The sequence below is a fragment of the Protopterus annectens genome, chromosome 3.part0, assembly GCF_019279795.1.
Source record: "Protopterus annectens isolate FY-2018-M chromosome 3.part0, PAN1.0, whole genome shotgun sequence".
In the NCBI taxonomy this organism is placed as follows: Eukaryota; Metazoa; Chordata; order Ceratodontiformes; family Protopteridae; genus Protopterus; species Protopterus annectens.
Window position 1 is genome coordinate 680,473,547 of NC_056731.1, and position 12,040 is coordinate 680,485,586.

Below are 12,040 nucleotides of genomic sequence, written 5' to 3' on the forward strand. Positions count from 1 at the left end.
CTGCTTGACAGCAATATTGACATTTTGGCTCTTTCTATGCATTTTCTGAGGCCTTGATGACTTTCCATGTATTTATTGGATTACTACATCTCCCTGTGATGAGGTTGTGACAGTTGGGGAGAGATGGGCGAAGGCTGCCAGCCGAGTCAAATAGAATTTGATATATAATTCTGGCATTTGTAAATAAATGTAAAATACAGGCTTGTCTTTTTAAATGTAAGAAAACACTGTAAAATATGAACTTTAAGATTGTTGCAACATTGCCATCTGCTGTAAGGAAAACCAAGCCAAGTATTTCAAATGTGTCTTTTTAAGTTGAAAAGATCTTATGAATCTCTTTAATGTTTTACAAGTCGGTTCCTGTGCGGCTGGATGAAGGTTTCATGCCATTGTTTTAAGGCTAAAGTTTATGACTAGAATTTAGATGTGGAAGGGGCTTTATTGCTCTGGTTTCTGCTAGCATATACATGTGAAATGTCTTGTATTGTTGTAAGTTTCTGAGGAAGTGCTAGATTGCTAAATAATGCAGCTTGTGTTCTGAGAACTCAGACCAGGTTTTAAGATGATGCAGTATGAATACTGGGAAAACCTAAGTGTCAAAAATGATGTAATTTTGGGAGGGCCTTAGAGACATGTTTGTTAGTAATGTTTAAATACTATTTCTCACAAGAGACTGAAAAGCATTTTGACTTTGGACATCTAATTCAGCACTCTGCCTATGCTCACATGTAAGTTTCTAGCACTGTGATTTTTTTGTAGGAATAGTTAAAGCTAGTAAAGATTAATTAGGTATTTTTCTTTGAAATCAGACCTGTCCTACTGTATTATTTTAAGCTTCTGTGTGATCTCTGAACTCTTAGATATCTCTGTGGTGTAGTAGTTTTGTCTTGTGTTATAATTATTTATTATTAAATATTTTTAAAACGTTCTACCTGTGGCTGATTTGTGTAGAGATAAGCTCTAGAGTACATTGCATATTTATATAGGTTATTGTAATAGGCCACTCTAAAGTAAGCCTTGACTGTTAGTCATACTACCATTGGATAATAATATTGCACAGTAATAATTGGACACCCTTTTAAGGGCCTTTTAGTAGCTGATATTATTAACTGGGTGGTGGCAGTAATTACTACTGTATAGTCTGGGCAAAGGGGCACATTTGGAGAATCTCTGTCAGTCTTTCCCAGGAATTTCTGTGAAGTTGTAAATACTTATCTCAATGTGTGTGTGTGTGTGTGTGTGTGTGTGTGTGTGTGTGTGTGTGTGTGTGTGTGTGTGTGTGTGTGTGTTGTGTCAGCTACTTGGCAGGGACACAAAACACTGGTTAAACAGAGAGGGTACTGGAGGTTTTATCTTGCCCAGTTAGGCTGAGACCTGGACCCTATAGCTGTGCCAATGGGGAGTCTTATTGGGGACCTGGTGAGCAAAGGAGCAACCAGCCCCAGACTGACTGTGATCTCTGTGTGCACTTAAGGAAAATTGTACTTTACTGTGTGTTTTAGTTATCCTTTCCTCTTCTAGGAGATGACCTCCCTAATGTTAGTGGTGAGGATTGAGGCCCCTTGATTGCTGTGCCAGGGCACGATCGTCACAAGTGTTTGGCAGCGCTGGGATCTACTTCACATACTAATCGGCTTGTAGTGGTGTGGGTAGAGCAAATTCCTGTAGCTTATGTACAGTGATCTCTAAAAGTGTTTTGTACTCTAAAACAGCCACGCAGTGTATACTCAGAGTTCAGATCACAGTTGTTTTATTTCTTTTGTTAACTTAGTGTTAGTCAGGGTGATCAGGCAGCATGTCAGCAGAAGAGTGTGGACAGCTGACAAGGAGCCAGCTGGCAGAGATGTGCCAGGCTAGGGGACTGGTGCATGAAAACTTGAATAAAGCAGACCTGATTGCAGCCTTGGTTACAGCTGAATCAGGAAACAGAAGCCTGGAGGACAATCAGACTGACAGTGGAGATGCAATATCCTCAGAGAATGGACAGCTCAACCTTTCTGCAGTGGACTTAAAAACCCAGCTGGAGCTAAAGAGACTTGAGTTGGAGGCAAGGCGTATGGAACTAAAAGCAGCCAAGAAAATGAGGAGTCTACAAGCTGAGGAAAATGAATGGCAGAGGAGGCATGAGAAGGAAATGCTGACTCATCGCCAGAGTCATGGAGGTAATGGGGAAGGGAGTAACTGGACCCCAGAAGCACAAAAGGTCAGTAAATTTCTTCCACAGTTTATAGAGGGGGAAACTTTTGATAGCTTCATTCATATGTTTGAGTGGGTATGTAAACAGTGTGAAGTTGACCAAGGGCTCTGGGTACGTTTCCTGACCCCCTTACTCCATGGTAAAGCTGTAACTTTTTTAGCAAAAATGCATGGCACTGACTGTTTTGATTATACTGCTGTAAAAAGACACTTGTTGGAATGTTTTAAGCTAACACCTGAAATGTATAGGAAAAAGTTTTGTGAGCATAGATGCAAGGCAGATGAAAATGTATGTGAATATGTTGCTGAACTGAGCACTTATTTTCATAGCTGAGTGAGTGGATATCAGGTCACCACTTTTGAAGGGCTGGCAGACCTTTTGGTAAGGGAACAAGCCCTTAGCACTTTACCTGAGGACATAAGGATCTGGTTAGCTGATAAACGGTGTGCTACTTCAGAGGAGTTGGGGAAGAAGGGAGACCTATACCTAACAAGCAGGGCAGCCCTGCACAGGAAAGGGACCCCCAGTACTGCTCATGGGAATAAAGGAACCCATGGTGGGCGGCACAGACTGCCCCAACATAATCCGCTAATATCAGGGGAAGCCACTAGTCCAGATACACATCCAGGAGCTAGGGTTAAATGTTTTGAATGAAACCAGTGGGGCCATGTGGCATACAGATGTCCATGGAGGCAAGGTGGGGAACCAAAGGTGAGGGAGCCAGTAAGTGGGAAAGACAAAATGCCAACAGTGGGTTGTCTTGAGACAACCAGGGTATGGAACTGCCATCCTGCAGATGTCCTGAGAGGGAAGGATTTGGATGAGGCAGTACTGTGTACTTATGCAGTTGCATGCAGTGAGGCTAGGAGACAAGCATGTGGGTCTGGTAGCCTGGGGGAGACCCAGACAGACTGCACACTTGCAGCCAGGACTGCTGAGGTTGTTACTTCAGGGAGGGAGCTGCTGTGTAGCAATCTGACTGAATGTGAGCCACAGCTGGTTGTGGGTACTGATGTTCCCTTGGACAGGGTAACTGCAAAGATAGAGGTGAGTAGTAGTACCCAGGCTGACAGTGAGGCATCGCTGTCAGAGGATGCCAGACTTCCTGTGGAAGGGGAGCTGGGAAGGGTTACAAGGAGAAACTTGAGACAGGCTCAGCTCTCAGACCCTACATTGCAAGGCCTGAGGCAGGTAGCTAGGGAGGCACCTGATTCTCAAGAGAAGGGGAAATCTGTATACTGGAACAAAGGGTTACTGTACAGAGAGTGGACCCCTGAGGGAGGGCCAGAAGGTGAGAGAATACAGCAGTTGGTAGTGCCTAGAGCTTACCATCTGGCATTTCTATCCATAGCCCATGATATTCCCTTTGCAGGTCATATGGGCTTAAAACCTACCAAGAGGCGTATTATGCAAAACTTCTATTGGCCTGGAATTTCCAGAGATGTAACAGGGTACTGCAGGACCTGTGAGCAGTGCCAAAAGGTAGGCAAGGCAGGAGACAAGGTGAAAGCTCCTTTGATGCCATTGCCCATGATTGAGGAGCCATTTCCGAGGGTAGTTATGGATATTGTGGGTCCTCTGAGTATCCCAAGTTCCACAGGGAAAAGGTATATCCTAGTGATTGTAGATTATGCTACAAGATACCCTGAGGCAGTGGCTTTGTCCTCCATTGAGGCCGAGAAGGTGGCAAATGCTTTGTTAGAGATTTTCACCAAGGTAGATTTCCCAAAGGAAATACTGTCTGACAGAGGTGCCAATTTTATGTCAGACCTGCTGGCTTGTCTGTGGAAGTTCTGTGGGGTGAAGCACATGAAGACCACCCCCTACCATCCCCAAACTAATGGTCTTGTTGAGAGGTTAAACTCTACAATCAAGTCCATGCTATGGGCATTTGCCGATCAGTTTAAGAGGGAGTGGGACAAATATTTGCCCCATCTGTTGTTTGCTTACAGAGAGGTTCCCCATGAATCCACAGGTTTTTCACCCTTTGAGTTGCTGTTTGGGCATAGGGTGAGCGGAACTCTAGATTTAATTCGAGATGAGTGGGAAGGTGAGTGTGAGTCTCACAAGAAGTCTGTTGTGGCATATGTCCTGAACCTCAGGACAAGGCTCAGGGAACTCATGGGCCTGGCCCAGGAGAACCTGGCAGAAGCCCAACAACAGAAAAAAGGTGTGGTATGACAGGAATGCTCAAGCTAGAGAGTATGCTGTAGGGCAGCAGGTGATGGTTCTCATTCCTGTCAGGCACAACAAATTGCAGGCAGCTTGGGAGGGACCCTACAAGGTGGTAAGAAAGGTAAGTGATGTTAACTACATGGTGGAAGTGCTAGGCAGATGGCAGGGGCACAAATTGTACCATGTTAACATGATGAAACCTTACCATGACAGGGAGGCCCTTGTGCTGAGCATTTGCAGTGGATTGCAGGAGGAGTCTGAGAGAGATCTTGTGACTGCTCTCCTCAGTGAGGCTCGGGCTGACTCCTCGGTGGAAGGGGTAGCAATGTCCCATCAGCTATTTCCTACCCAGGTTCGAGAAATCCGAGCAGTTTTGCAGGAGTTTGGGGGTATGTTCACTGGGAAACCAGGGAGCACCCTCCTAGTGCAGCACCAGGTGGATACAGGACCCCAAAGGTCTATCAGGCAGCCCCCTTATAGGGTGCCTGAGAGAGTCAAACAGACTCTGAGGGAGGAGGTACAGGAGATGTTGGAACTAGGGGTGATTCAAGAGTCCAACAGTCCCTGGGCCTCACCAGTGGTACTGGTGCCAAAGAAGGATGGCAGCACCAGGTTCTGTGTGGATTACAGGAAATTAAATAGTCACACAGAGTCAGATGCTTACCCCATGCCTAGGATAGATGAGGCCCTAGTGCAGCTGGGTGGGGCTAAGTATCTTACAACCATTGATCTTACCAAGGGTTACTGGCAGGTGCCCTTGACTCCCAGTGCTAGAGAGAAGTCAGCCTTTGTGACTCCTTTTGGCTTGTATGAGTTCACAAAGATGCCCTTTGGGATGAAGAATGCCCCAGCGACTTTTCAGAGGCTGGTAGATCATATCTTAGCAGGAGCAGGAGGGTTTCCCCTTGCTTACATGGATGATATTGCTATCTACAGCCATTCCTGGCAAGATAACCTTCAGCATGTCAGGGAGGTGCTGGGCAGACTACAGAGGGCAGGGTTGACCATTAAGCCGAGCAAGTGTCAGGTGGGTATGGCAGAGGTCTCCTACCCAGGACATAGAGTGGGAAGTGGTAAGTTAAGGCCAGAACCTTCCAAAGTGGAATCTATTCAGGCATGGCCTGCACCTGTTACCAAAAATCAGGTGAGGGCATTCTTGGGGACAGCAGGGTACTACAGAAAGTTCGTTCTCAATTATAGTACTATAGCTACTCCCCTCACAGACCTGACAAGGAAGAACAGGCCAGATAAGGTAGTGTGGACCCCAGCATGTGAGCATGCATTTCAGAAGCATAAGGAAGCTTTGGGAGGACCCCCTGTGTTAGCCAGTCCAGACTACAGCAAAGAATTTGTTGTGCAGGTGGATGCTTCAAACTATGGGGTGTGGGCTGTACTTATCCAGATTTCTTCAGAGGGAGAAGAGCACCCAGTGGTTTATCTCAGTTGTAGGCTCCAACCCAGGGAGGAATGCTATGCAGTGGTAGAAAAGGAATGTCTATCCATAGTGTGGACACTACAAAAACTTCAGCCTTATCTGTATGGAAGAAAATTCACTGCGATGACAGATCACAACCTGCTAACATGGTCTAACAGAGCCAGTCAGCAAAATGCCAAGTTGCTAAGCTGGAGTCTGGGGTTTCAAGCATATGATATGTCAGTGCAGCACTGCAGTGGGAGTAGCAATACCAATGCAGATGGACTCTCAAGACAGGGAATGGGGTGAGGTACATCCAGATAGACCTGACACTCTCAAGTGATGTTTCTCTAGGGGCACTTGAAAAACTTGCTTGAGGTTCCCCATGGGGTGGGATGTGATGATTGGGGAGAGATGGACCAAGGCTGCCAGCCTAGTCAAACAGAATTTGATATATAATTCTGGAATTTCTAAATAAATGTAAAATACAGGCTTGTGTTTTTAAATGTAAGAAAACACTGTAAAATATGAACTTTAAGATTGTTGCAACATTGCCATCTGCTGTAAGGAAAACCAAGCCAAGTATTTCAAATGTGTCTTTTTAAGTTGAAAAGATCTTATGAATCTCTTTAATGTTTTACAAGTCGGTTCCTGTGCGGCTGGATGAAGGTTTCATGCCATTGTTTTAAGGCTAAAGTTTATGACTTGAATTTAGATGTGGAAGGTGCTTTGTTGCTCTGGTTTCTGCTAGCATATACATGTGAAATGTCTTGTACTGTTGTAAGTTTCTGAGGAGGTGTTAGATTGCTAAATAATGCAGTTTGTGGCCTGAGAACTCAGACCAGGTTTTAAGATGATGCAATATGAATACTGGGAAAACCTAAGTGTCAAAAATGATGTAATTTTGGGAGGGCCTTAGAGACATGTTTGTTAGTAATGTTTAAATACTATTTCTCACAAGAGACTGAAAAGCATTTTGACTTTGGACATCTAACTCAGCACTCTGCCTATGCTCACATTTAAGTTTCTAGCACTGTGATTTTTTGTAGGAATAGTTAAAGCTAGTAAAGATTAATTATGTATTTTTCTTTGAAATCAGACCTGTCCTACTGTATTATTTTAAGTTTCTGTGTGATCTCTGAACTCTTAGATATATGTGTGGTGTAGTAGTTTTGTCTTGTGTTATAATTATTTATTATTAAATATTTTTGAAACTTTCTACCTGTGGCTGATTTGTGTAGAGATAAGCTCTAGAGTACATTGCATATTTATAGAGGTTATTGTAATAGGCCACTCTAAAGTAAGCCTTGACTGTAAGTCATACCACCATTGGATAATAATATTGCACAGTAATAATTGGACACCCTTTTAAGGACCTTTTAGTAGCTGATGTTATTAACTGGGTGGTGACAGTAATTACTACCGTATAGTCTGGGTAATGGGGTACAGTTGGAGAATCTGTGTCAGCCTTTCCCAGGAGTGTCTGTGAAGTTGTATAAATACTTATCTCAAAGTGTGTGTGTGTTGTGTCAGCTACTTGGCAAGGACACAAAGCACTGGTTGGAAAGAGAGGGTACTGGAGGTTTTATCTTGCCCAGTTAGGCTGAGACCTGGACCCTATAGCTGTGCCAATGGAGTGTCTTATTAGGGACTTGGTGAGCAAAGGAGCAACCAGCCCCAGACTGACTGTGATCTCTGTGTGCACTTAAGGGAAATTGTACTTTACTGTGTGTATTAGTTATCCTTTCCTCTTCTAGGAGACTACCTCCCTGGTGTTAGTGGTGAGGATTGAGGCTCCTTGATTGCTGAGCCAGGGCATGGTCATCACAGGGGTACTACAAATTCTGTCTTAATACAACAATAAGCCATTATGCTGTGAGAGCATATCAAGACTGTATAGTACTTAGACATGACGCGTTTGTGTCCAATGACTTGATAATCCAGACTGAGCATACTAGATAGCAGCTTGCAATTTTTGGTCATTCTGAGTATCTTATTTATGATTTTCTAATGTATAGCAGTAACAAGTCTAGTGGTCATGTTGCTCTGGGCATGCATGGCAACTTCTTCTTTGGTATTGGATAAAGGTTGGTCATGCATATGATTTCTGGATACTACATCTGCAACAGCTATTTCCCAGGCACGGCATGGTTGTGTTGAACCTTCTTAGTCTCATTAACAGTCTCTGACATTTAGGTGGCAATTTGTCATTGCCATAGGATCTAATTAGTGGAACTAATGGCTTATGGTCAGTCTGGAGCTGGAAACTCCCAAGCACTAGTAGGGCTCTGAATGAACATTAGTACTGCACTTCTAATTAATTGGCATTGCTACTCACTCCCCCACCTAACAGCTTCTTCCCATGACAGCCCCCCTCCTACTGTGCATTGCCCTAGCCATGGATCTATTTCAAAGTACCATGTCATTTACTCGTGAATATTTCCAAAGCCTACTTGTCTAGAAATGTATCAAATGGTTGCTACCTAACAAAAAAAAAAAAAAAAAAACAAGGGTTCTATCCTTTATACTTATATAAAATCTGACTTTCTGCCAATAATCTAACTATTTTTCATATATACTGAATATTCTCTTATGAGATACCTATATTTGTGCTTGGAGCTATCTGCACTCAATTGTATTCCTTATATGCATATGTATATTAGTATTATGTTACCTTAGATGCTGCTGCTATTCTCTATGGAATTGTATTGTAATTGTATTGTTTGCTTGGAGCTTTTCTCCCTGGGCCTCTGCTGAAAATGGACCTGCGTCCAGTCGGACTTTCCCAGTTAACAAATGTAAAATAAAATAAAATAAATTAAAAAATTGTCTAAGCTGCTTTTTACCTTAGACATGCAACAATGAGGAACTGTAATAACATTCCTAATGATATTGTACTTACAGTCTTCACCATCTCTTGCTCTGCTGGGGAGGTCTTGATTTTTTGCTTATTCACATAGTTAAACAGCTCTGTCTAATACAAAAACTTAATTTGAGCTGAACAGGTATGTGTAAATGCCCACATAAGCTTTTGCTGTGGATCATGTTATTAATTCTCTGTCCCTTAATTAGAATATATCAGGATCAAATCTTTGTTTCCAAACTTGAACATTTGCTTAAAGAATATATAGTAGATTTTAACTTTTGCCATCCAGTTTGTTATCCTATATATAGAAGAGATAGACCACTCCTATTGTTTGATTACAATGAAATGGTCACTAATCTAATGTCACTCACACACACACACACACACACACACACACACACACACACAGTGTGTGTGTGTGTGTGTATGTGAGTGTGTGCATGTGCGCATGTGTGGAGATGGATGAATGTGAATAAACAGGGTAACATAGTTATATTTGAAAAATCAAGTCATCGATACTCTCGTGTTCATCACTAAGTATCACAGACACCAGTTTTAGTTCTTGGTACCCACAGTTTCACTGTCAGCTATACCCACTGTGGCGGGCTACACCTACTTTAACTGTGAAGCAGTGACATGAAATAACCAGAGAGAAAATGCCATACATCATTCCTGTATCTGTGTGGGTTTTGGGTGTGTTCCAAAAACATGCTTTGAGAGTACAGCTTGAGACTAGTCTGTGTGTGTGTGTGTGTGTGTGTGTGTGTGTGTGTGTGTGTGTGTGTGTGTGTGTGTGTGTGTGTGTGCACTTTTACCTAAAGGTATCTCTTTGTGGATGCCTGTGAAACTGTGTTGCATAGATTGTTAGGGAGAACACTAGAGCAACTACAAGTAACATTTTATTTCAGTTTAGAGCCATGATAAAAAACTACTAATTTGCTTTTGCTCCACACACCTTTATTGTAGTATATCACCATTGTGGATTTGGTCACTGTGGCATTGTTTTTACAGTGATGTTAACACTGAGATTAAAGTTGTCTTAGGTTCATAGGTTTATATAGGTTCATAGGTGGGTAGTAGGCTATCGGCCCAAGGGCCTACGTAAGCCTAGCCAACAAGGTTCCCTGGCTTATGCCACCCAATAAAGTTATTTTCCCATGCCACTGTCAAGCAGAGACATAGAAGTGATCCCTGGGGTGTACTTCCTATTTCCCATCCACTCATCAAGATTTTTCTTGAAGAGTGCTAATGAAGAACTTTGCTTGACATAGATGGGTAGCCTGTTCCAGAGCATGGGAAGTCTCTGGGACAGGAATCTATCCCTCCAGCATGTCCTGTTTATTGTGGTGACAAGGTTTAGGTCCCTAGAGCGTGTAGCTCGGAGGCATTGGGATTTCTTTAGATGTAGCATGTCCAACAGCTCTGGGTTTGACATAGCTTTATATGTTGGGCAGAGATCACCTCGAAGTAGGCGATATGCTATGGAGTAAAGCTGGAGTTTTTTGAGGCAGTTATTGTAGGGCATTTGTTTGAGGCCAGTAATCCTCTTTGTGTGGTACTTCTGTGGGCCTTTCCAGCTGCTGCAGATGTCTTGTGAGGTACATTCCAAAAGGGGTGTTGTACTCTATAATGGGTCTAATGAGTGTCGAGTAGAGGGGAACAATGACCTCTTTTTTCCTGGATGAGAACCCTTTTATGATGAGGTGTGCCACGTAGAAGGACTTCCTGACTACTGTGGTGATGTGACTATCAAAAGAGAGACTACTGCCCACCTGGGTCCCAAGGTCTGTTATCACACATTCTGTGTTAAGTAGATTGCTGCCTATTTGGTAGTTCATGGGTACAGAGTTTTTACCAAAGGGGATGACACTGCACATTTTGGCATTGAGCTTGAAGCCATGGCTCTGACACCAGGCATCTGTCTCAGCGAGGCCCATCTGTAGGATGTCCACATCATTTGGCGACTTGACTATGGCTCTTAGTTTGGAGTCATCTGCAAACTTCATTAGCCAGAGGCCTTCTGTGTTAGCCTGTACTTCAGAGAAGTGGATACCAAACAGGAGATGTCCCAGGACATAACCCTGAGGTACTCTACTTGTCACTGCTTTCAGGTCAGATTTGGAGTCTGCAACTTTTGAATGAACATCCACCATGTTGATAAACAAAAATTCTGTGATGTAAGAGAGAGAATGCAGTAATCTAATTTAATAAATTTATGGTGTAAATAATTTTTTGTCTTACATCTGATAATAGGAAGGGGCTATGTTCTTTAAGTAAGCAAATGTGTGTACATAATAAATTAAGAATTTTAATTTTACAAAAAGAAAAACATCTTTATTGCATGCAAATAGCAATTCCAGATTTTTGTCTTACATCTGATAAAAGGAAGGGGCTATGTTCTTGAAGTAAGCAAATGTGTGTACATAATAAATTAAGAATTTTAATTTTAGAAAAAAGAAAAACGTCTTTATTGCATGCAAATAGTAATTCCAGATTTTAGTATTTATACATAACTGTACAGACATTCCATTTATCTCTGCATTACCTAATAAACATTCAACCCAATACCATATTTGCTTTAATTACCCCACTATTAGCTGCGAATCATATATGACACCAAACATACAGGCATAGAGATTCCTGGATTTTGTAAACACAAACTCCTTGGAACAGATTGTCAATACACCAACCAGAGGTGCAGCCATACTGGATCTGGTCCTTACTAATATGGGACAGTGCTGCACACCCCCTACTGTAATGTCTTTTCTGGTAAAGTCAGACCACAGAATGGTCTCCTTTAAAGAAAAAAAACACCTGGAACCCCAGCTAACCCTGGAATATTCAGGAACTACTATAAGGCTAACTTCCTACTATTAAGTGATAACCTGTCAAAATTTCAAGCCCCCATCAATCCTAAGAGCACTTCTGCCTACTCAGAATTGTTCTCAGAAACCTTATGCAAGTATGTTAATAGCTGCATAGAGGCAGTTGTACCCACCAGGAAGAAGCACATAACTAACTCAAAAAAACAAGCTACCCTGGTGGAATCACAACATTAATACGCTGTATTTCAGAAGGATAAAAATCATGACAAAAATTAGGAGGTGCAGCACCCAGTAGGATAAAAACACTCTCACCAAACTAAACAAACAACTCAGAGCAAAAATAATGTCTACCAAAGCCAAACTTGAGGTAAATTTGGCCTTCCAGGCCAAAGACAACCAAAAGGCATTCTTTAGATATGTCTGTAACCTCAAAAGCAATACACAATTTTGTGCACAGCTCATTGTAGATGGAGCCACCTCTACTGAGCCAGAAGATATAGCAAACCTACTGGTTGACCAATTCACCTCCAACTTTACCCCTGTCTCCTCATCAACTTTTCCTC